This window comes from Aptenodytes patagonicus, chromosome 25, assembly GCF_965638725.1.
Source record: "Aptenodytes patagonicus chromosome 25, bAptPat1.pri.cur, whole genome shotgun sequence".
Taxonomy (NCBI): domain Eukaryota; kingdom Metazoa; phylum Chordata; class Aves; order Sphenisciformes; family Spheniscidae; genus Aptenodytes; species Aptenodytes patagonicus.
In genome coordinates this window covers 5,245,585-5,270,122 of record NC_134973.1, presented here as the reverse complement: position 1 = coordinate 5,270,122, position 24,538 = coordinate 5,245,585, and the positions used below count along the sequence as shown (strand labels likewise).

Genomic DNA, 24,538 nt, shown 5'->3' with positions numbered 1-24,538 from the left:
TCACTTGCTCCCAGGAGGGTCTGGGTGGCTCTGGCCACTGCAGCCCCCCCGTGCCCAAGCCTGGCACCCAGCAGCCATCGGACCACCTGGGCCAGGGGCACCCTGAGCACCCCGAAACCCGCAGCCGGGAGCCCGGCCGGGCAGCGGTGCAGGACCGAGACGGACGATCCCTCGCAGGGCACCGGGTGCTTCCCCCGGGCCCGGGGTTTTAAACAAGCCGTTCCTGAGCGTTAATTAGCGAGTGGCAGAACGAGCCGTGGTGCAGCCGTTTCCCGTCGCTCCCCCAGCCGATGAGGAGCCGTCGCTGCAGCCCGCGGCCGTAAAAATGCTTAAAAGCACAAATCCAGTGTTTTGGACCCAAACCAGCTCCTGGCACCTTGCGTCATGCCGGGACCTGGTGGCTGCGTGGGACATCGTCCCTTGTGTCCCCCCCACGGAGGGCGGTGGGGGGAAGACTCCTGGCAGCGCTCGTGGCCCTTGCACCCCTCGAGGCGCCGGCCCAAAGCCGGGGGGTTCCCCCCCGTGCCCCGGCGCATGCCCGGTGCAGCCCCATCTGTGGCCAAAGCGTCTTATAACACCGCGGGCGAGGGCATATGGGAGCAAACTGGATTAGGGGAAAAATCAGCCGCCTTCCCACTAACAGGATTATTGAGTTTTCAGCCCAACCTCAGCACAGCCGCCAGCGAGGGCTGGCGTGCGCCCGGCAGCGGGGCCACGTCCCCATCGGGGCAGGGGGAGCCGGCGGGGACAGCCCGGACCCAGCGTTTCTCCATCTCATGTCATGCTGGGATTGGAGCGGCAGCTGGTGCGTACTGGTGTGGCCCAGCCGCACGTCGGCGCAGCGCTGGGATGTGCTGGGAAGCTCTGCCGGGGAGTGATGGCTGCAGCATCCTCTGCCCCTCCTGCCCCGGGGACGTGGCTGCATCCCCCCACGGTGACTCCCGTGGGGGACACCGGGCCCCCCTCACCCCGCCAGCACCGCAGCCGGGAGCCAGGCACCACCGGGACCCAGCCAGCCGCGCTCGCCCTGTGCTGGCGGCAGCTGGGGGAATCAAAGCCTCGATTCACGGCGGTGCCGGGCCGGCGAGCGTGATTTCCTGCTCCTCCGGCGCTGGCAGCGTGACTCCCGCCCGCTGCTGATTCATCCCCCTGGATTTTCCCCTCGCTGCACAGGGAGAGCGGCTCCGCTGGGGCCCAGGGTGGGGGGAGACCGGGGCCGCGGCCCCCCGGCACGCAGGGCTGGGCAGAGCCCGTCCCCTCCCGGTATAAGCTAGAGCAGCCCCAGGGCTGCTGCACCTGGGGCCAGAGCATCGGGGGGGGACAGCGGGGTTGGGGGCTCTGCCCAGGGGCACGGGCCCATCCTCTCGCCCCCAACCCACGGGCTGCCGGGCACTGCAGCCCCTGAGCTGGAAAGGCTCTGCCCGAGGGGCTCGGGGGGTTTGGGGAGTCCCGCAGCAGGGTCACGGAGGGGGTTTCCAGGCCGGCTGGAGGCTCTGCCCCCCCGCGCTGGAAAGGGAAGGGGACGTTTAAAGAAATGGGTGACTCAGAGCAAGATTCATCAGGAGGGACCCGGCAGCGGCGTCCCACGGCCCTTCCTCTCCCCGGCTGGCCGGGGCCAGTGGCCACGCAGCCGTCGGTGGTCCCGGGTGGGCGCGGGTGGCGGTGGCAGGAGGGGACCCGGGGGTGAGGCCACTCGCGGGTTCCCTGGGCCCCGGCCAAGAGATGGGGTCCCGCGCCGGGCTTTGCCCTGGCAGCACCATGACACTCCACGTGCCGTGCCCCTCACCACGGGCCCGTTGCAGCCCACCCGTCTGGCCGTGCCGCACAGTGGGCGATAACGCCATGGCTGGGGGTGCCCGCGGAGCGTCGCCCCCGCAGCGCCCCCCGCCCTTGGGGCTGGGCAGGGCTGCGGGGGCAGCGGGCAGCCCAGCACCCCGGTTTTTTGGGGGTGCCCCGGGATCTCGCGGGGACACAGCCAGGCTGCACCGAGGGCCCTGGGGCGGGGAGCAGAGGGGGGATCCCGGGGCGATGCCGGAGGGATCCGGGGGGGCCCGTCCCGCTGCCCCGGGGCTGCGGCGGGTCCCGGTGCCTCGCGCCCCGGGCGCCACGTGCCGCCGCAGCGCGCCCCGTTCCCGCGGCGACCCTCTCATTAATATTAATGAGATATTTACATGCGACCGCCCCTTTCCCCGCCCCGCGCGCCGATTGGCCGCTACCCCCGCCGCTCCGCAGCGACCCCGCCCCCTCACCGCCCTCCCTCCGCGCCGCCGTCGCAACCGAACCTGGCGGCCGCACCCGGCCCCGCCTCCCCGCCGGGCCGCCCCCCGCGCGCCCCGCGGCGCCAGCGCCCATTGGTGGGCGGCGCTGCCAGTCGGGGCGGCGGGGCGGGGCCAGCCCTGCCCGCGCCCGGCCGGGGCTGGGCAGCAGGGTGCGTTGCGCGGCGGCGCTGGTGTCTGAGGCGGCGGCTCCGCTCCTCCGCCCCTCGGTGCCCCGGCCCCGCCGAGACCGGTGAGGAGCCGCCCGCGCCGCGGGGACGGGGAGGGGGGGGCAGCCGCCGGCGAGCGGGTGGGGACGGCCGGCGCAGGCCGCGGCCTGGCGGAGCCCCCGGCCCGGCCCGGCCCGGCCCGGCCCTGCCCGGGGCCCCTCGCGGCCCGCTGCGGCCCGGGCGGCGGGGCCCAGGGGGGGCAGGCGGGGCTGGGCGGGGGGCGCCTGGGGCAGCTCGGAGGGGTCCTGAGGGGGCCGTGGGCAGGGCGAGAGGGGCGGTGGGGCCGAGCGGGGGGGGGTGGGGCTGGGGCTGCAGGTGAGGGGGCCCCAGGGCAGAGGCTGGGGGCCAAAGGGGGGGGCTGGGGTCGGAGGTGCCAGAGTGAGGGGGGCCGTGGGGGTGCCGGGGCCCTGAGGGTTTAGGGCTGGCGGTGAGGGGTGCCCGGGCAGGTGGAGGGGGGTGCTGGGGGCCGGGGCGGGTGCTGGCCCCGGAGGTGGAGGGGTTGGGAGGCCCTGGGGGTGCTGGGAATCCTGTGGGGTATGAGGGGTGAGTTGGGCTGGAGTGACTGGGTTAGGAGGGTGCCGGGGTCCTGGGGTACAGGGCTGGGAGAAGGGGAACCGCTGGGCAGGTCGGGGGGGGTGGGGGTGGGCTGGGGTGCAGGTTAAGGGGCTCCTCGGTGGGCAAGGATGGCCCTGGGGGTGCTGGAGCTTGTGGTAGAGAGGTGAAGGATAGGGATGAGCAGCTGGGAGGGTGTCTGATGGGGATCACAGAGTGCTGGTGGGCCAGGGGGGTATAATTTCTGTGTGAGGATCAGCGCGAGGAGGTGATCTGGGGGTGTGTTTGGGGCTGGATGCAGAGAGGGGCTGTGCTCTATTGTGGTGGGGGGGCCCCCGAAGTCTTGGGGTGAGCTGCAGCGGGAGGGTGTTGGGTGGAAGGGGCCGTCGTGACGGAGGTGGGGGGCAGCGGGGCGTGTGGCTGGAGCTGGGATGGAGAGGGGAGTCTCGGGGTTTTGGGTGGATGAGATGAGAGGGAGCAATCGTTATCGACGAGAAACGCAGTTCAGCGCCAGCTTGCTTTGGAAGTTGGGTGACTTAACGGGGAACGGGTCTAGATCCTCTTCTGGTGTGTAAAAGGAGGTTGGGAAGCTTGTCAGAAGGTCTAATATCACATAATCTACTCGTTTTCTTCTGTGCGTGAGTTAACGGTGGGTTGGTATAGAGAGGTGGTGGAGAGAAGGGGAAAATAGCTGGCGGAGCTGGTGAAGGATAGTAATGGTAGCCTGCCTGTTCTGGGCAGTGCTGTGGAGGCATTAGTGAACCGTAGTGCATGGGTTATATAAAGGAGGGGTAGCTGCAGCATCTGGATTTTCTGTATTACTGAGGTAGAGCGAAGTAGAGGAGGTAAGTGGGTGCCGCAGACAAAGAGAGAAATCTGTCTGCTGCTTCTTCTCATTTCTGAACAGAAGCGTGTGGAATGAAAAGCTGGATGCTGGCGGGTGTCCTTTAGGAGGTTAAGGAAGGGAAGTGTGTGTAGGTAAGCAGGGACTGGAAGGTGTCACGGTGCCTGGTTCAGGAGCTGGGTACCTGATCTCCTCTGCAGCTCATTTTCTTCAGCAGTGCTGGAGCAGGTGAATGGGATTTTGCCTCTGTCCTGGGCCATCGCCATCAGCTGTGGCCTTAAATAAAAGCCAAATGGACTGTGATAGAGCTGCATTCTGCTCCAAGAGACGTTCTCTGTTACTGCCTGTAAATGAGGCAAGAAGTTACTGTGGCTTTTAAGGTGTTGAATTATCTTTAATGGGTTTGGGGTTTTTGGGGGGGAAACTGAGAACCTTCAGGTTTGTTTATAGCTATGGGCTTCTTGTAAAACTGACCCGGACAAGTACAACTGCGGTGATTACTACCAGGAGAAAAGCTGACTTGTGGTAGACCACAGAAGTCAGTAACTTGATATTTAGTCTGAGTCTGTAAGTAAACTTGAGGCCTTTTAGGTGATTGCTTGGTTTTCTTAACATACTGCTTTTCAGAGACTACTTGCTTCTTAGGCGCGTAGTCAGACCTTCATCCTGTGGAGGTTTTGCCTGTCTTTAGCTTTCTGCTGTGTGGGACATCCCGTTGTGTGGAGGCAGATGAGCTGATCGCTGCTGGTTTGGGTTCCAAGTGAGCTGCATGATCATAAAGCAAATGCACGGGAGCTCTGTGACCACGTAGCACCATTTATCATATTCTGGTTGTAGCCAGTATGGGGGAAAACGCACCAAAAAAGCTGGATCAATATGTTTAAATAGAGCTTATTGTCTGAGAGGTTTTCTTCTGCCATCTGTAGCTGTGAAACAAATGGAAATAGCTCTTTTGTGTGGCTGGAGTATTGTTGTGGATTTTAATGATTTACACAGGAGGCAGATTTCAACGTACCTACCAGTTTTTCTTCTGTATCCATCTTATCCCTGGATATAGTATTTAACTGGTATTGCTTAAGGTAATTAATGCTTTTTGACATCGAGAGTTATCTTAGGAAGGCATTATCCCTCTTTGAAGGTAGGGGAATGGAGGCACACCAGGAGACTGACTTCTCTTGGTTCGAACAGGCAAGAAGAATAATTCAGTGGCCGGGAGAGGAGTGTGTGACTCGGGAGATGTAGGTTTGTCCTTTGTTCATCACACTTCCCCTGTGGCTGGCCCAACTTCTGCCTTCCTGCCTTATTTCCTTATCTCTGAAATGGAGATAACTGCTCTGCCCTACCTCGTGCGCTGGGAGGTTGTCGTGCCCTGAAGTTTGTTAGCGTAACGAGTGCCCGGCTCCCGGACCTGCGGTCCCGCTGCTTGTCCCTGGACTCGGCTCCAGAGGAACTGGACGCTCTGCCCTTTGGAAAACACCGATCTTTATTGCTGGTAACTGCCATTCTCCGCTTCCTCGCGTGCAAGTGAGGCAGTAGGAGTTGTCGCCGTCAGTGATGGGGAATCGTGGCTCTCCCTGCCAGAAGTCGTCCCGTTAGCGCAGCGGTTAGTCTGCAGAGCCGTGGGGCTGGCCGAGCGCCAGCGCCTAACTAATTGCCCTTAGAATGGTCTGTTCTGCGTAGGGCTTGAAATAGCCGCTTGTCCACTCGCCGGCGGCCGGGGGAAGTTTTCTTTGACGTCTTCGGGAGGAGGTGGTGAACGGCAGAACTCGAGCTGTCACTTAAAGCACCTTTCTCGCCCTTTCGGCTGTGAAGATCAGCTCAGGTTGGAAAGATCGGGTAGTTCGGTCGCCTTGGGTTTGTAGACCCCAGCGCAGCTCTGAGCTTGCAAGAGTTTCCAAACCGCTCTTCCAAACGCTGTGGGTAGCGGCGAAGCTGGCGAGAGGGGTGGCAATCCTGCTGTGCTGTAGGAAGGCCGTGGGTGGATGACCCAAAAATGATGGCTGCATAAAAAGCAGGGTAAAGGTTCGTAATTGTTTGGGGATTCTTGCACGGGGAGGGTAGAGCAAGAGGAAAAAGGGTTTTATAAAATACTGTATCACCGTAACAGTGGGTATGGTTTGAAGTAAGGTACCCACCGTGGCTACGGCGCTGGTACTTGCTCGGGTGGCTTGTAGATCCAGTGTGGGTTTCCCCATCTTTACGAGAAGTCAAAGGAATTGAGATACGAAGGTCTAATAGTTGAACTTTGAGGTGGAAACCTCTCTGTAATTGCTCAAATATCACTCAAATTATTTAACTGGTTTAGCCACGGACCAGAAATCTTTTGGTGGGGTCCCGTGCATATATAGTGAGTTTCAGAATTTCCCAGTTGTAGCATCTCTGACTTCTTTGGACGGTGTGCGTGTCGGGTAGTTTCTCTCACCTGTTGCCAGATAATGGGATATATCATCTTTCTCTCAAGAGTTTCCGAGCCTGATGTGCAGAATGTCAGAAGAATTTAATTTGGGAAGGGAACAAAACTAAAAGAAAATGTAAATCCAGTTCCCTCCTGCTGTGTGGTCTGACCATTGTCGCAATAAGGGCGAGCCAGCAAAGCTGGAGAGAGCTTTTTTTAAAAAAAATTAATTTGTCTTAGATTTACCCACTTAGGTTGTATTTAAAAATAAATTGCTGGAACTTACAGAGAACTGGAAGAGCCAGACCTTGCTTTTGGGTACCAGCTGGAAGCATCTGGTTTTGGTGGCCTTGTGCGTGCGTAAGCGATGGGCAGTTTGCTTCAGGCGACTCTGCTCCATCCCTCGGCGTTAGCTCCAGCCATACAGATTTTACTGCTGTCACGTATAAAAGTCCCCTGTTATCATCTGCTCGCTTCTGCTCCGTTCTGCTAAAAGGCCCTTTATTAAAATACCAGAACAAACAGGCCATTGTGCAACACAACCATGTTTTCATTTTAAGTACTATTTGTGAAAGTGAAAGTTGCTCACAACAGTCTCGAGTTTCTCGTATGTAAATTTTCTCTCCAGCGAACCCCTCAATTCGACAAACACTTTAAAATGTCCCTTGTGTTGCGCAATGGTGCTGACCGCTTTCCTCCTTCCTGCTGCTGCTCCTCCAAATTACCTGAAAAGCCATGAACTGATTTAAAAACCAACTAAAAGTGGTCATGACAACAAATTTGAAAAGGCTGAATATAGCGATCCGCAGTTAATTCTTGGTGCTGGTGGTGTTCAGCGCAAGCGGCTGTTGTGCGAGAGGAGCCGTTCTTCAGCTGAAGTATGTTTAATCTTCGTTTTCAGGGGCGTAGGAGCTGGATTTTTCCTGGGAATGAGTTATGAATTCAGCTGATGTTTCAAACTCGAACATGCCTGAAATCTCCAGTAGTTTTGGATGAGGTTTTTGTTAAATGGGTGGGTAGGGATTGGTTGTGATGTTTTTTTTAAAAAAAAAAAGGGGGGTGGGGAGGAAATTCAGGCACACTGTTAGTGCTGAGACACAAAACAGGAAATTTAGTTAAGGATTATGCTTTTTCGTAATTTATTGTACGTTTTTCCCCCTTCCTTCAAACAGACAAGAAAAAATTTTAAAGTACTCCAGGCTGCGTTGGTTCTGTACAACTGAAAACGTTTCCAAATTTGCAGTTAAAGGTATTTTTTTTTAATGGACTTTTAAGAAGCTGTAAAAGCTGAGAAACCTCAGTAACTCCTGCTTTGTCTTATTTTCATTCTACAGAAAGAGGGGGAAAAAGCTAGAAAACGGACCATGTGAGAGTAATTTTAAAAATATCTCTCTCCTAACGCGAGCGTACGAGTACTAAAATCGGATCTGGCTTGAAGCCAGCGTTAGGACTCTGGTCCCGGGGATGGTGGAAGGATGTTCCTCCTCCCGACACCTCCCTGGTCCTGCTCAGGTGGCAGCGTGGAGGTGACAGCCTCCTCTCATGGCTCTGGGGAGCAGCCAGCAAGTGAGATTGTCATTCTGCTAATGTTCACCAAAAGCCTTTTTTTTTTTTTTTTCTTCTTCCAACTTAGCCCCTTCAGAAAAAATAAATCTATTTTTAAATATATAGAATAGTTTGGGGTTTTTTGAGCCCTGAAGGCTTTTTGTCCATTTCTGCCTCATCTGCTCTTAGAAAAATGCAGAAGGTCTGAATGTTTCTTTGTGTGTTTTAACCCTTTACAGCCTGTCCTCAGATTTTTCTGCTGCAGTTCTGAAACTACAGAAGAGTTTCTCTGTGGACGTACTGCGGAAACTGCTGTTAGGAGGTTATTCCTGCTGTAGTCATGGTTATTCTCATTTCCTCCAGTCTAAGGGTAACTTTTTTTTTCTGGCAAAGGATCAGTGTTTATGCTCAATAAATCATGATGTATCATGGCTTCTCTTTTCAGTTACTTGCTGTGAATTATGGTACAATTCCCAAACACAAATGTTGTGAATTTAATGTTACTATGCAACTTTTCTATTGGAAGGAGAAAAAGGCTCGAGAGGCTCTTTTTCTTCTTTTAGTCAAAGATCCTTCGTTAAGGCCAAGAAATATGACCTTTTTGCTTCTAATTTTGGAGTTATGTCCGTAAGTGTAATCTTAGCAGTGGATCCTCTTCTGGCCGGTGTGGGATTGAAGCGCGTGCGGTCAGCGGTGCTGGGTGCCTGAGCGGATAGCTCCAGGTAACGCGTTTCCAGGGATTAGGAGGAACCGGTATCGTTTTCAAGGAGCATCACACTCATTGTGTCTTGGGCAAAATGTTGGGAAACCATTTTTCCCGTAACCCACGAGTGTCGTGAGTGCCTGCGGTGGCTCCGATGGGAAACTTGTGTTACGCTAGTGTCAGGCAGGTTTAATTGCAGCTAATCCCGATTAAACATTGTCATCGTTCCCGTCGTTGAATCGCATGTGCGGTTACGCTGTTGATCTTGACGCATTGGCTTCCATCCTTGTAAGATACTGACCGGTAAATCGTGAAACAAAAGTGGTGCTGCTCATCTGGAAGGGTATAAAATGAGTTTTTGCAAAGCACCAGTTAAAGCTAGTAAATGGAAGTGGAACACGCCTCCTGGAACCAGCATGCTTTCTGCTTAAGTACCGGAACTGTAGCTTAGAAACGGGGAAGTAAATATTCAGTAAGTCATATTCTTTATATGAGATTTTTGAAGGTATCGGTTTTGAAAAGCAAGGAAGGATGAGAAGAATGTACTACAATAAAGAAATACTGTCTAGCAGTTGAGAGCGGGTTGGTGTCCTGTAAGCCTAAGAATGGGATGAAGTTTGGAGACAAAACTGTGCAAGACTGGAAATTCAAGTGTTGATGGTCTTTAAACTGTGGGTTTTTTCATGTGGTCAGGGAATCACTAAGCCTAATTTTGTTGGGTTGTTTCGTTGGTTTCTTGAGTGTTTGTTGGTGAAGAAGGAACATGGGAAACATAAACGAAAAGGACCCTTCACCTTGTGCTCTAGTCGCTGTCTTGAGTCAGGTGAAGATAACTGCAGGTAGGATGGGATTAGGTGCTGGTCAGTACAATGATTTACTGTTTTTTTTTGTTACGAATGGGACCTGGAGATTGTTTTCAGGTGAATGTGACTCTGAGAAAAGCTCTCAGAGGAATGTAAAAGTACTTGGAAATAAACTAACCTTTCGTCATGTCTTTCTCCTCCAATTTAAAACCCTGTGCTGCTTTGCCTACAAATGGTTTCCAGGACCGCTTGTTTTTCAGAGTCCGGGTGTCTGTCCCTCATAGACCTGTAAGTGCTGTCAGTTTGGATCGGGCGTGCTTAATCTGAGGTGGGACTGTGCAGCACGCCAGTCTTTTGGGAAACAAGCTGATGATTCAAACATACTCAGTAGACATTCAGGCACAGTCAGCGGTGTGAACGCGGATATCTTTTTATCTCTCAAGTTTCTCCTGCAGCCCGTTTCACTAAGTTGAGTTTGGCTCCCAGCACTCCAGTATCCATCTGAAAGAGCTGCTTCAGGCTGTACTGTGCGTTCCCTGCTCGTTTGAATGAATTCATGTTTCCTGGTGCCGGTTGTGTTGGGAAGCAAGCTATAGAAAGCGTGTCCCCAGGAGGAGCTGCAGGAGCAACGGGTGGGTTTCTCTAATTCCGTTCTGGTGAGTCCACGGACTATTCAGTGTGTGTTAAAGCGCAAGTCCCACCCTGTGCTCTGAAGGGGCTTGCTGCAGATATCTTTCTGGGAAAGGCAACAAAATCCCATGTTTTCTGCTGATTTACACTGCAGAGGTGCAATGCCAAATTCATTTGTCAGCGCTCAAATACATGGCGTTATGGTCCCTTGTAGAAACTTGTCGAGCTTAGAGCATTTGCTTTAAAGACTTATCTATTAGTGCATATGATAAATAGCAGATACCCTTTGTAAAGACATCACCAGAAATATATGCAGCATTTTTAACATAGGACACTGAGGTGAAGAAAAGGATTTCACATTTGTTAGCACAGATCTAACAGGAGCTGTTGCAAGTGACAGCAGTAGCTCTGTGCTCGCAGCATACCAATGCAGATGGAACTGGTTGGTTGCCAGATATTAGTCATGGGGCACACCTACTTTGGAAGAGTAGCCTGTGGGTTTAGAGAAGTAATTATTTTCTAACAGCCCTGTGGGGCACAAGCAATTCAGCTTATGGAGGACAAGGAAGGGCTTGCTCCAGAATGTTAGTTTAAAAATTGTGTGCATGTGAGCTGCAGCTGGTGACGATTTGACTGGAATTTAATTTGTCCAGGCATTGTTCATTACAGGCATCGTGGAAGACACGAGCTTCTGAAGGCTGAAATGATTGCTGACCTGGTACAGCTTTTGTGGCTAATTGCAATGGAAGTCGGATCACGAGAGCTGCGGTGGGCAGCCTTTCAACTGGTGCAGGGAAGAAGCTGAACTGCTCTGGCTTCAGACCTTCTGGTCGATCGTCCGGCTTAGCCCTTCATCTTGCAGAGCTGGCTGCTTGTAGCAATTAGAGGCTTTCTGAGTTAGGGACCTTAGGGTGAGCGACCGAGAACGTCTCTAGCTGAACTGCAATGCTTGCACGGGTCAACATGAAGCTTAAAGAAGTCAGCGCTTCTGACTGATCACAAAATTCTTCTTTCTCTGATCGCTAATTAGACGGTTAACATTCTTCGCCTCATTATCCCACCCTCAGCTTTTCTTTCTGGGGATCTAGGTTGACACTTCTAGAGGCTCCTAAGGAGCAGTTAACTCTTACATTTCTGAAGTAGTCTAAGACCAACCTGCTCTTTTGGTGCATGTTTGTGAAAAGTATTTGTGGTGCGTACGTGTGAAAAACAAAGTTATATGCTCTAGATTAACACTTTTGTTAGGAATACGTATGCTATTGACTCAATCTTAATGTTACGTCACATTTTTCTTTCTGGTTTCTGGATATTTCTGGGGACAATTCCAGCATAGACTGGCTGTAGCCGTGACTTCTGAAGGACTACATTGCCAATCTGTTGCCAGAAGGCAAGGTTCTCGTCAGGATAGAGGGAATAGATGCTTTCCTACTTGCCGGTGAAGAATATCTTTGTGATAGCCCAGGTAAGACTACTTTGCCCATTCCGGCAGGGCAGCGAGTGGGCTACAGGGCAGTGACTTTAATTTTGTTTTAATAGTCTCAGTGACTCCATGGGTTATGTATAAGAAAAGCCCGTTAATGCAAGTAGACCCTGGCTTTGCTGGAGAGGGTTCTTCACCCTCTTGCAAAACTTCTTAAAAATCTGTGATTTTTTTTTTTTTAAGCGTGAAAAATGCTGTTCTCGTGTTATCTGGAAATAGTTCTCACCTTTGGAATAATATTGTTCGGCAGCACTGGAGAGGCATAGTGCTCAAAATAGCAGCCGCTGCCATAGGCCAGGATGGAGCGGAGTCGAGCGAGTTGTGTTGTCAGTCATGGGAACATGAATCCAATTCCACCTGCAGATGAGCATTCCCGAAATAGAAGAGGGTTGTCAACTAACAGAGGAGATGTATTGTGTGCATCTCTTTGGTGCACTGTTACTGCGCTCCCTTCGTACTGCATTAAGGGGAAAAAAAAAAAAGAAAAAAAATTAAAAGTTGCTGTGGTTTAGCTGTAGCTCGAGAGAGTAACCACTTCCTACTCTCTTCAGTAAATAACAGCTGGGAGAGGTTCTTTGGCTAATAACTGTGTACGCTGTTATTTTGTAGGTGAAATACAATCTGTCTGCAGGCAAACCACCCTGATTCAAAAGTGTGCTGCTCCCTAATTTTCGGAGGCAAGTTCTGCTAGCCTGGGGAAGATGCGAATGTCTCCAGGAAGAGCACTTGGGGAAGGCTGGTGGAGGGGCAGGAAATCTTGTTTGAGGCTTAACAAAGCTAACTGCTAGTGGTGTAGGAAATTCGTTAACACCCTGAGCCGAGGGAGGGACCCGTAGGCTGGCAGGAGGATTGCTGCTGCTGGAGGTAATAAAGTTTAGTGCCTTTCTGAATTTTTAACTGTGAGGATCCTGGTGAGTGCTCCTGAGGCATTTCAGGTTCAAAGTTCTCCTGTGCACAGGCGTTTTTCTTGTAGTTTGAGAAGCTAAAGAGTCTCTGGTGCAGCTGTTTTTCTTTTAAGAGCTTCCTGAATCTGCTAGCTTTCTGCATTTAACCATTTTTCCTTGATTTAATCACGTTATCCTTGAAACTGTTGCCCCCTGCATAAATAAAGCCTTCCTCCTTCATATTTCCCATGTGCAGACTGCTGTGATATGCTGTAATTATGGGTTCAAACTCCTGCGGGGACAGATTGTATCGAGCTAACCTGAGTCCTAGTGCCCGTGGATCGGGTTTTGGACCGCCAGGCAGAGCAATGTGGATGGCTTCTGTTGAGAAGTTGTCCCAATGCTACTTGAATTTTTTTTAAGTGCGTACAAGGTAAAAATGAATCGAATGCAGTATTTTTTTTAATTACTGCAAAAGGGCTCTGTGTTGGCTCTGTGTTTCTCTCCATCTTTCTCTTGTTGGCTGCTTGCTTGCTGTGAATGATATTGCACTGTAAATTCCCATTCCTTCAAACCCAAGAAACGAGGGACCTGCTGGCTTAACCTGTAGCCTTATGCTGATTAAAAAGAAAATATAACGATTGGGTGGGAAGGAAGGTCTTGGACACTTTCCACTTAATCCTGTAACAGTATTTGAGAGGCCTTTGCCCATATCTTCTGTATTTCTTCTGCTTAATGTTGGCTGATACTTGAGCTTGCTTGCAGGCTGCATCCGACCAGGAGTCTTTCCTCTTCCAAGTGCTGGTAACACCGGGCAATCATAAATAGTAGAATTCTTAAAACTTTTTTTTTTTCATTTTAAAATACTAGGCACTTCACCCTGGGGCCTGTGTTGTTATGTAGACCAAACTTAAGTGAGATTATCAAAGTAAAAAACCATTTTCACTAGCAGCGTTTAATTTTGTCTAAGAAAAATAGAGGAGGATGAAAGTTGACAGTGCTCTTGCTCTTGATTCTTATACCTTCCTTCCAGGCGTTATCCTTATTAGCATCCTGATTTAAAGGGTTGTTGTGGAACTAGTCGTTGGAGTAGAAAGTTAAGGAGCAGGTGAGCCTGTTACATGATCCAGTACTTGTCCCTAATGCCTGCGTGCATTTCCCTTAGACCGCAGGAAATGAGCATGATAACGAATTCAGGGAGCAGAGAGCTCGCCGGCAGACTTGTCGCCAAGTGCTCTTTTCAAGGTTTTGCAAGCTGTATAAATGTGCTAGAAAAGAATGGATTCGTAAGTGAGAGCTCATAAATTCATGACCTCTTTCATGTTTGCACCAAGAGCTGGCAAATACCTCTCCGTGAATGTGAACTTCCTTGTTTCTTTGCATGACCAGGTTTACAGAAGATTCAGCTCTAATCCATTTCTATGAATATTATTAGTTTGCTTTCTTGGCTTCTGTGACACTGAAACAGATCTCATTAGGAGTGGGCTTTCTGTGGCATTTGAAGGCTTTTTCAGGTTTCTACCAATAGCGGTTGCTGCTCCGATCTTACGAGGTTTGTTCTTGCAAATCAGACTTCCATTAGCTGGTCTGAGTAAAGACAGCCGTGCGAAGAGGAGAGTTGAAATTACATTGCCACAAGTCAGCTTGGCTCTCGGGCTGCTGGGGACTCCTGCTGTCGTCTTCTGTATGATGTGAACCATACTTGGTGTTTCCACGGTGGATGGACCCCTTCACTCTGAGCTCCTGCCAAAGTTGGTCCATCGTGGGGGACGCAGGTTCAGATGATCTTCGTTAATCCCAGTGGCTGGGCATAAGTTGCTTTGCAACATGCTCAGCAGGCTCGTAGGGACCCTATATATCTGTCCGGTTCTGGCTTTGCATCGTGGCTGTGGGTGAAGGGGGTGATGTTCCTGCTGGGTACAAAGGCAGAGCAGTAGTGATGCTCTGTCTCTGGGACAACAGAGTTCAAGAACTTCCCAAGTCTCTGCAGATTTTTAGGAGCGTCAACGTGATTGTAACGAGGCAGTTGAGATTTTTTTTCTTCAATGCCAGATTAGTAGGGAAGCAAACTATTGCTTCTTAAGAAGCTTTCAATAAAAGAAACCAAAAAAGGGCAAAGTATTATTCAGATACCCCTTTCTGAATATTTTTTTTTTTTAAAAAAAGGCCTATTTCTGTGATGCTCTCAAGCACAGCAAAGCTTTGTTATGTGAGTACTTTTGCTATAAAATACAGGGGCTGGAGATTAAGAACAAACGGTAAACAGCTCTGTTAAAAACCAATGAACGTTTTGTTTTGTGGTGCCATCTCGTAATCCTAAGTAATTTTTGTTAATATCTCCGAGTGTGAAGCTGGGTGTTGAAAGCCTTGCCGTTTCGTTGTCCGCTGCTGCGGATCAGCTGGGCAGGGATGGGGCTGTGCTGCGCCGTGTCGCGTGGGCTTTTGTCTTTGCGTTCGTGGAAAGACAGCGAGTCCTGTGTGGCCAGCGGGAGATGCTTGGTTCTGCGGAGGCATCTCCTGGCAGAGAGCACCACGTTTACAGCTGGGTACAGGGCCTGGGGTTATTGCGTGATGGACAGAGCCATGTTTTAGCTTCAGGAAGCGAAGACAGATATGGTTGCTGACGTGCTGCTGCCTTTTTCATAGAGTCTTTTAGACTTTTTTTTTACAGTTAAATTTGTTTAGAACCTGTCTTTGAACACTGGGTCTATTTTAACAGGTTTTTTTTGGCAGGGGGTGAGGCGATAAAGGTACTCAAAAGGAAAGGTTTAGTGAGGATGCAGATGGCGCTTCTGATGCAGGCTTTCTCCATGCTCATCCATGGAGTCTACATACCTCTGGTAGTGAAGAAAAAGAACGATTTATATCCATTTAAAATGATCTGGCTTAGTTCTGTTTTATTTCACGTGTTACCAGGCTCCAGCTGCAGCAACCTCCCCTGTGCTGGCTTCCAGCTGCAGCTTCGGAGGCTTTCTCAGGAGGGGTCTCGAGGCGGACACCCCTCCTGGACGGAGGCGTGTGGAAGGAGGGTCTGGGAACCTCGTGCCTGTTCGGCAGCTGAGGGGTTTTGCTCTCGGCAGTTGTCTCTGGATTTTAGCCCAGAGAGTAGGGTTGATATGAAAGGGAACAAATGCCTCTCTGTTCCAGTACGCGGGCTGGTAGATACTGATGCCTCGTGGGCTGGACTGGAGTGAGTCTAGCGGGTGTCTTAACGCAGCAGATTTCTTGGAAGGGTAAGAGGACTGGACGTTTTGCATGTCGTCTTAGCGGTGCCCATGTTTGTCTGACAGCCGGGTTGGAGCCGTAGCAGCTGATGATGCTCGGAAGCTGCAGGTAGGAGACCATCGCTGATGCACGGCTGGGCCGCACGGTGCACGTGCCGTGACTGTGCCTAGAGCCTGCCCGTCCCGGTCCAGGCATGTAGCACGGGACGTCTGGCATCTCTTCCACAGGGCAGATGTGCCACACGATGGTTAATGCACCTCCGTTTCTCTCTCAGGCTCTTACGGGAGTCCCAAGTTGCTGCTTTATCACAGAATAGGGTCCTACAGGTGCACACTGGGGGTGGTATGCCCTCACAACCTTACCGGGCAAGTAATGGTGTTGACACATTTTAAGTTTGCACCTTTCAGACTACGTAACTCTGCAGTCCCTGTGGCAAGCAAGCTCACGACGCTGCCGCTGCTGCTTCTCATCTTTAATGGCAGCAGCAGCTTAAAATGCCCTAATGTGTGTGTGCACGTCTGATCTTGCTGCCTTCAGCGTGCTGGAGCGAATGCTCTTGCTGTTTGGATGAGAGGGGTTTGAAGAACAAATAGATGACTGTTTCTAATTCTAACTTATATTGTTTCCTGTGAAGCTGTCCCCTCTGCAGGGGAAACACGGTAGAGCCATAACAGGAACAAGCAAACATCCCGCGCTTCCTGGTGACTGTAATGACTCTGCTGACTTGAAATGCATCATTGCTTTAGTCTATCGCTAGCTGACTTTTATCTAGGGTGTTTTTTACTGTTAATGATTAGACATTAAACAGTTCCCTCTAGAAACAAGCTCTGCAGCTACTTGCCCTCGCAGAGCTTGCAGCATCTGTTCTAGTGCTGTTGCCATGAAAACTGGCTGAGCACCAGCAGCAGCCCTGTTATTGCCCTGTGGCCCCTTGCAGCACCAGCCGTAGTTACCCGATTGTTTCTATCGCACCTTAAAGGAAACCCAAGCTTGCAAAAGCTTTACCTAAAATAATAATGTTCATATTCTCTATTCCCTTTATGCTTTCTTCCATTAAATGTTCTAGCATGAATTGGGTGTTTCCAATTCCAAAACCCTTGCTAGAGGGTTTCATCTAGGGTCAAGCCTTGGAGGGGTCTTGGTAGCCTTCTGTTTGCAGGGGTTGGCTGGCCGTTGGAAACGCTGAGGTGTCTGCCCGTCATCACGAATTAAATACTCAAGTCGTATCTGGAGCTTTGGACACAATGCAACGTAAACATAACTGCGACGAGGATATTTACCCTTAAGTCAATGACAAATCTGGCCAGACGGTGGTGGAGCCAGGGTTTTATCAGAGGTGTTTTCAAAGGTACAAATTAAACATTGTGAAGGTTCCCGAAGAAAGGTTTATTAGTAATCACAGCTCTGTAATTGGGTCCTGGACACGTGCCCTCCCCGAGTTCTGTTTTTCATGTTGTGTTTGAAAAGAAACAAACCAAAAAAAACCCTGTTGGGCTGTGTGTGTGAGGGTAGCATGATGGCTGTAGCTGTGATGAGGACATGGGGGAAAGGGTTTGGGATCTTTGCACAGCTGCTTTTGTGTCCTGTCATTGTCACTCATGCCCTGCGGGGTGGTGTTTACCAGGCCAGAGCTCCTTAGGTTCTGCGTGGTAAACCTGTACCAAAGATTTCCGCGGTTTCTTTCTGGTTCTTGTGTGATGGGTCCGAATTCCGCATTTTCTTTTGCAGATTTCATTATCTGCCGCTTGACAAAGGAATATAATGCAGCAATTTTCCTAACCTAAATAGTGATTCTGAATAACTGTATTTCCAGCTCCCCTTTAACTTGTACTTAATTTAAGTGTGTGGGCTTTTTAATTTGATCGTTGTGGGGAGGAACAAAGAATGAAATGCTGCAGATATGCCTTCCTCTTCCCTTTTTTTAGTTAAATCTGTCTTTGTCATTCTTTTTCTCTTTGACTTCCATGAGCTGCTCAAGCTATTTTTCTCTAGTTTCTTTTGTTGTAGCTTCTACATCGCAGTCTTACATCTTTAGAAATATATAATGCATGTATGTGACTGCTTCCTTGCCATCACCGCATCATTGTTGTCAGCATATGACAAATAACGTGATTGATGGCTGACTAAGCATTCTGAATATTTCTTCATTCTTTGTGTGCCTAATGATATTTTTTTCTTGTGCATAGGGAGGCATGAGTGGATGGCATCTCTTGTGCTGATGGAGCCATCTTCAGACTCAGATATGAAATTGCACTGAGCGCAGACAGGTGCTCTGCCTCCGTGGCAGGAGTCAGCCTTAAAGCTGGCCGACCATCATAGCTGCGAAGCTGCTAATCATTGAATCCATGTGACGTGCCCCTCATACTTATTGGGTGACTTTAAATAGTTCTGTAATAGCCAAGTCTAGCCTGGTTTCAAGCAGGGAGAAAATGTGTCTGTCAGTGTAAAAAGGGTCTTTGTAGCCATATGGCTATTATGTCTGCCTTCATTAAATGAAAAAAAAAAAAAGAGGTGTGAGGTGCTTCAGCTGGTTGGATCAAAGTCAGGCATTCCCCGCAGGAATGTTTTAATTGCTGAAAACTCTCTCCATTTCCTTTTTTAGGAGAGCTGTCCTTTTTTTCAAGCCAGGGAGCGCATCTGCCTTTGTGCTGAAGAAGGTGGTGTGAACGCTCTCTGACCAGGTACGTTTATGCAGCAGTACACCACAAAGCCATCCAGACCACCTCTCCTGCCTCACAGTTAATTTTCCACATCTCTGTATCCTTGACTCCCCAAACCAGGGATATCTTATGAGGTGAGTAGTGTGAATGGGATAGCAGCACGCTCGGAGTCCACTTAGAGACAGTTTGACCAAGGTAGGGTGTTAAGTGTCTAAAATTGCCCCAAGGTCACACAGAAAGCTAACGTGCAGGTGTTGCCTGTAAGTTGGAATGGTTTTTCTGAATTACATTCTTTTTCTGTGATGATTGTTACCGTATCGCCATTCTTTAGATGTTATGATATTCTCCGGGGTAGACGCAGTTGTGCCATGCATTATCTGCCATACAATTCCATGTGAAAAGATTAAAGTTTTGATAGGATGACATAAAGGTACCTTCAAGGTTATTAGTTAAAACTGACCTACCTTAAGAGCAGCTCTTCCAAAAGGCATTCACACTTCCTTCCTCAAAGCAATGTATCAGGCAGGGGAGCGTTAGCAGAGTTGCTTGTCGCCTCTGACTTGCCTCTTGGGCAGAAATTGATTTTTTTAAGAGATGCCAACAGCGTGTTGGTCTTCAGCGTCCTTCCGTGGGGCTGGTTTTGGAGTCTCCAAGAGAGGGCAGTGTGTCCCTGGCAGCTGGACCGCACAGCATCAGCTGCCAGGCATGCACCGCCTCTGCTCGTCATCTCAGAAACAGCATTAGACTCCAGAACGCTGAGAGAGCGTAAGTCCTTGAAACCATTTGAAGTGAGTAATTGACTGGCAGACTCATTAGCAAATGTATTAGGAGCTGTATATCATCATGTGACTGTTGGTCCTCTCCCCAGGCTGTGGCAGGGGTCCGGCAGCGCTTCCTCTTGCCTCACTTTCCTAAAAAATGTCCCGTCTGTCCCACTTGCGTCATTTTGCCCTACTTTTTGCACTTGGTGTCTCCTCCAAGAGGGGAACGATGTTCGTGGGATCAGCATAGAACTCTGCTGTGAGTCAGAGTCAACTGGAGACTTAATTCAAAACATAAGGAACTGGGGAGAAAAACAAAAAAAGGAAAACTAATGGAGCTTGTTATATTGTAATATTTTGCCTTAGGGCTCCAAACAGGAAATGCTTATGCCAGTCTCCATCTCAAAAGCAAATCTTTGTTCACTAAAGAGGCAGATTTTTACTGAAGTATGGAAGCACGCATCCCTCCCCAGCCCAGTGTGCTTTTTTCCCTTTTTAAGCTGTTTCTGCAGCAGGGCTGTGAATGAGTTGTCACTGCTGGGTTTGGCTTCTGTTTTCAGGACCCATTTGTGAACCCTTTCGTTTCGTTCAGCTCTGCGTGGTGAATAACCAGCAGTTCTCTGCTGCCAGTCAGGACTCTCACAGCACCTGTCTGTTATTTAGGAAGCAGGTTTTAATCCTGTCAATTTTTGCCCGGTTCCTAAAGGTACGTGAAGGCACCTTTATTGGTGACTCACATCTTGCAGAAATGATGCTGCCCTGGCCTAGTAATCGCTGACATATCGAGAGCACCCTGTTTCCCAGGGTTCATTAAGGCGTTTAGTTTTTTTACTAATTGACTGTATAAAATTGCTCAATAGCCCCTAGAAGACAGGGCACTTGTATAACATGAAAGCACATTGAAATAACCTCAAAAGTTGCTTTGAGATAAAAATGTATCCCAGGAGAAACATCCACATTTAAAACAAAACTATTAACCTTGCTTCTAAATCCTTCCTCAAGACATTTTTCTTCTTTCCCTTCTCGCTTTCTGTAATGGCAGAACAGGGTGAACTTTACGCATCTGGTAGGAAAGGGGGAAGGATCCCCTCCCTGGGGAGTGCTTTATTGCTAGCTTGGAAGCAATGCTAGTTTGTCATTTTTATTTTTCTTTGTGTGGTGTTTTTAGTGATTTGAAGTCAACGGCCTGTTGCTCTTTAGTATTTGTTTTACTGGAACAGTTCCTGAATTGTTGGTGCAGCCTATGAAAACAGCTATACTTTACACCGTTCAGCTGCTTGTCATAATATTTAAAAGCAAATGCCTGCGCACTTTTATAATGGCACTTTAAGAATTATAAACCTCAGCATCCCATCTGTGTTTCACTCTGGTATTTACAGTGTAATGAATTCTCCCTTGCTGCTTCAGCTGGATACTCTTTCACCTCCTCTTCCTGTTTCAAGCAGTTGTTAAGTTGGTGTACATTTTAAAATTCCTCCAATTTTTAGGAGGTTGTCAGCGACATAAAAGAACTTCTTGTATTGCTTATTTGCCTGGCAGAGGCATTGAGCTAATCTAATTATGTTAAACCTAAGCATCCCTAGAGTAAAGAAGTGTATTGTCACTGGTTTGATCTGTTTATAACAGCTGGAGGCATTTGCTAAAACTGGAAGATTTTTGTTTTAGGAATAAGCTTTCTCTATAAGCAAACATTTTTTGCTGCAGACATACAGATTTTTTTGTTGCTATTCTTAATTTGTCCTTCAAAAGGAGGAAAAGGTGATTTTTTGGATGAAAGTAAGTTGGAAAGTCCAGAAACATATCTAGTGTATCTCCCAGCAAAAGAAGGCTGTTGCTATAGCACATTTTTGTTCCATTAGTGTTTGTATGTTTTTAAATTTAATTTTCCAAACAGCTTCAGGAAATTGGCATCCCATAAGTAAAATTTTTAAAAATAGCTCTGTTACTGCTGAAATAAGTCCTGTTATTTCCATGGACTGCTGTCCTGAGTGTATTACTGGCTCTCTAAAACCTTGAAGTGTTTAACGAGATACTGCTAAGCAGAGTTGTAACCCCAAATATTTACTGAGGAATTAGTTTGTCCCGTTTCTTTAAAGAATGAACTCTTGCAAATGGAATGCTGCTGTCTGCAAGGTTTATTTTAAACTTTTTCCTCTTTTGCTCAGAGGAAAAACAAAGCCTGAGTAGGAATGCGTGATTGTGTAGTAACTGTCCTTCTGAATACCCCAGACTGCTCAGCAGACCACTCCGCTTGCTGCAGAATGGCTGGGTAGGTAAATACGGTGCCCGTGTACCATGCTGCGTTGCTCCATGCTAGCCATCCTTGTTCACCTCCGCTCTTTTCCTTAAATCGATGAGTGTTTAAGGCATTTCACACTTAAACTTCAGTTATGAATTACCCTTTTTTTTTTTTCACAGGGCTGTGTGTTCTAGAGTTGCACCTTCCCCCACGTGAAACCGCTCATGCATAGATGCCTTTGTGCATGAAGCTGGGGTACCGGGCTGCTTTCTGTCCTCCGGCAGCACAGCTGCTGGCAATGCTTCCCATTGCTCTGCTCGGAGACCCCGAAGGAGCTGAGCTTCACAGGAGCAGCTGCTGGTCAGACTTAGCCTTTGGAGGGACTTTAGCTACAAGTGTAGTAGCACCGGTCCTGTCAAATGGTTTCTGCAGCTTTTGAGCTTGAAGCATAGATCCTTTGAGGTGTGAAGCACTGCAGGCCATAGGGAAGGCCCTGTTTGCTTGCCTCTCCTCCAAGCCTTCCCTTTTTAGGACTTAAAAAATGTTCCAGAGCAAGTTGCCAGAACAGACTTCCTAGCAACTTCACAATTAGCGATTTGCTTCCAAAAGCAAATGTGCACTGGCTGTGGCAGCTGTTACTTAGCAAAAATCCTGGGCTGTGTGCTGGAAAATGGCAGGAGTTCTGTGGACAAGGAAAAAAGAATCTGCTCATCCCTTGGAGGAATTAATGGGGAAAAGTTAAACTTTACAGGCTCTCTCTTTACCATGGATATTTTGCATTGGTTGTCCAGATGCAGTTGTTTGATAATGATTTACTGTTTATAGGTATATATTTTTAGAGACATGACAAAGTCTACCTCTGCACCAAGATCTTTTGCCTATTATTAAAGTACTAAGTAGCAGAATTCAACCCGGTGCTGGTTATCCCTTTAAGGTTATTTAATTCCGAGTGTGATCTGAGCAACTTCACCTTCAGTAACGCGTTTCTCTCCCTTTAACTTCACTAACATGTCAGCACTGGGGGAACCTGAACTTCTGGTGTGGGTCTGCGCCCTACTTGCCCAGAGTGAGAAGATGCACCATGCTGGACAGCAGGTCGTTACCTCATAATTGCAGCACTGCTCTGAATCACAGTCTCGTGCTGATGCATCTCGGTGTCGGTTCGTTATCTGTCAGTCAGCAGTACCTGCCAGTAATGCTTTAATTTAGCCCTGTGGTACGGCATGTAAGAATTCCCAAGTTCCTTGATTAGGGATCCATCAGGCATCTTTAAAAGGAGCCTTTTGCTATTTGACAGCTTCATTTTCCATGAGCTGTTCCGTGTTACCTAACGGTGCTGAACGAGGTCGCGTCGTCCACTGGGCCAGGGAGGCCAGAGCTCCATACCAGCCCCACTGCTGAGCTGCCTGCAGCGGGCTGAATCTCGCTGCTGTCATCGGAGCAGGGCTCCCTTCTGGAAAGGGAATGTCGAGCACAAATATTCTGCACGAATAGCATGCTGACTGGCTCTGTTTTTTCTAAAATGCATGGGTTCTTTAGTGCTCAAAATCTTTGAACTCTGATAGCAAAATGAGCAGACTGCAGGCTGGAGTTAGAGCTAGTCTTTAGAGCCTGTGCAAATGCAGTTTTTTCTAGTTCTCACTTTAAAACCCCAAGTCAGATTGTCAAGAACATTGCACATCGACCTTCATTTGCAAAGGAGGTAGGTAGGGTTGGTGTCTTGTTTACCGTATGAATGCAGCGTCTTTGACTTTTACACTTTGCCACATATTCAAGCATTCTTTTTAAAAATCCTAAGGACTAGGAACACAATCAGCAGTCACTCGCTACAGAAGGATGAGTCTTTGAATCTTGTATTCCTAAGCTGTCTCTAATCTTTTCATAGAGCTTTTTATTAATCACAGTTGGAATAGTTGATAGCATTGGCTGCCTGCCCGCTCCGTGATCTGCTGGATCTTGGCGTGTTTGAGGGAAGTATAGCAAGTTCCTCCTGCCGGTGAGCTGGACGATCCTTGTGGAAAGGCTCTTCTGCAGAGACTGCCTCCCACGGAGTTCCTGGCACCACGGGTTTTCTGGTGGGCTGGAATGGATGATCTGGCTTCCTTCGAGCCTTGCCCTGACTTTGAGGGAACGTTGGCAGCTGCAGGCTCCGGCCCTGGGAGATGCTTTGCATTACCAACTGTTGCCGCTTCCAGTTAGTTCAGAAAGGAATTCCCCTCCTTGCAGCCCACACTCGCTTCAAGGTATCTCTTAAAGCGCTGGTACTTGCATTGCTAGCCGCTTGCATGTTCTCAGAGCAGGCTTGAGCAAAGGGTTCTGGCCCGCACCGTAAACAGGGCATAGGTCAAGAAGGTCCAAATACGACAAGGGTTTTTTTCCAAACCTGTTGGTGTGACAAATTCCCATGACGAGTAGCTGTTTCTAATGAGAATGGTAGAGCCACTCCGAGTCTTGCACGATGACTTTTAGGTTCTTTGTTCAGGCTTTGTTGCCGGCAAGTGCTGGTGTGCAATATCCGCCTGGAGGAAATTGCAGCCTGCTTATCGACTGTGTAGGAAATGGTACAAGTGGGAGATAGGGGAGTGTCTGCTGTGAGCATGGCTGTCCATGCATGGAGAGGTATGTGCTAAATAGTGAATGCTGTACTTAACGTACCGGGGGCCAGCTGACTTACTGAAGACCTTTCGCCAGCTGGGAAGTGCCGGCCGGCGTAGCCTGATGAACGGCAGCAGGAGCACGTCCAGTTAGTTTACCTCCTTGGCTCTAGCAGTCTTGTTTTTGATGTCAGTAAACAGGAGTGTGTGCAGTCACGCGTCGCTTGGCGAGCTTGGTCACGCTGCTGGATATCATGTTCTTTACCTTTGCACTGGGAGAAGCGTGGAAGGAAGGAGGGGGCAGAGTTTATTCCAGCACGCTGAGGTCAGGCTTGTTTTCCCTCTCTGAGCAAGAACAGACCAGCCCCTGGAGTCAGATTCTGCAAGCCTGTAAACAAAAGGCTCGTTTCTGCGGAAAGCCAAAGATGGTGTCGTGTTCATCTGGAAAGTTGTTGGGTTGGTTTTTCCCTGCTGCAAACTGTTCCTTGTGTACTAACTTCCAGTTCAAAAGTCTGTGCAGGAGAAATGGTGATGTTGTTCATCAGGCATAGCTCGGGGTGTCTGCAAAGCTGGCACTGATTGCAAACCGGAGGAGGAGGAGGAAGCTGGGAGGAGCCCAGGCAAGAGGCTGCTCCTGCAGCAGTGCTGGCTCCTGCAGAGTTTGACTCCAGCCTGCCAGGTAGCCTTCTAGCAAAGGGCCTGCCTACAGGCACGTCTCCTGCCCAACTGACTTTGCAG

The 24,538-nt window shown here is 49.5% G+C and overlaps 1 protein-coding gene across 3 annotated transcripts in view; it reads left to right on the top strand.

The window, feature by feature from the left end:
• Nucleotides 1-2,440: 2,440 nt before the first annotated feature.
• Nucleotides 2,441-24,538, top strand: part of GNG7 (G protein subunit gamma 7) — an 80,569-nt gene continuing 58,471 nt past the window's right edge. The window contains exons 1-2 of one of the 3 annotated variants that reach the window (XM_076359253.1): nt 2,441-2,508; nt 18,149-18,227. The gene's annotated coding sequence lies outside the window, so the exon portion shown is untranslated. Of the gene's footprint in view, nt 2,509-18,148; nt 18,228-18,319; nt 18,341-24,538 lie in introns of those variants that run through there. The other 2 variants (XM_076359256.1, XM_076359255.1) reach the window with 2 other exon arrangements.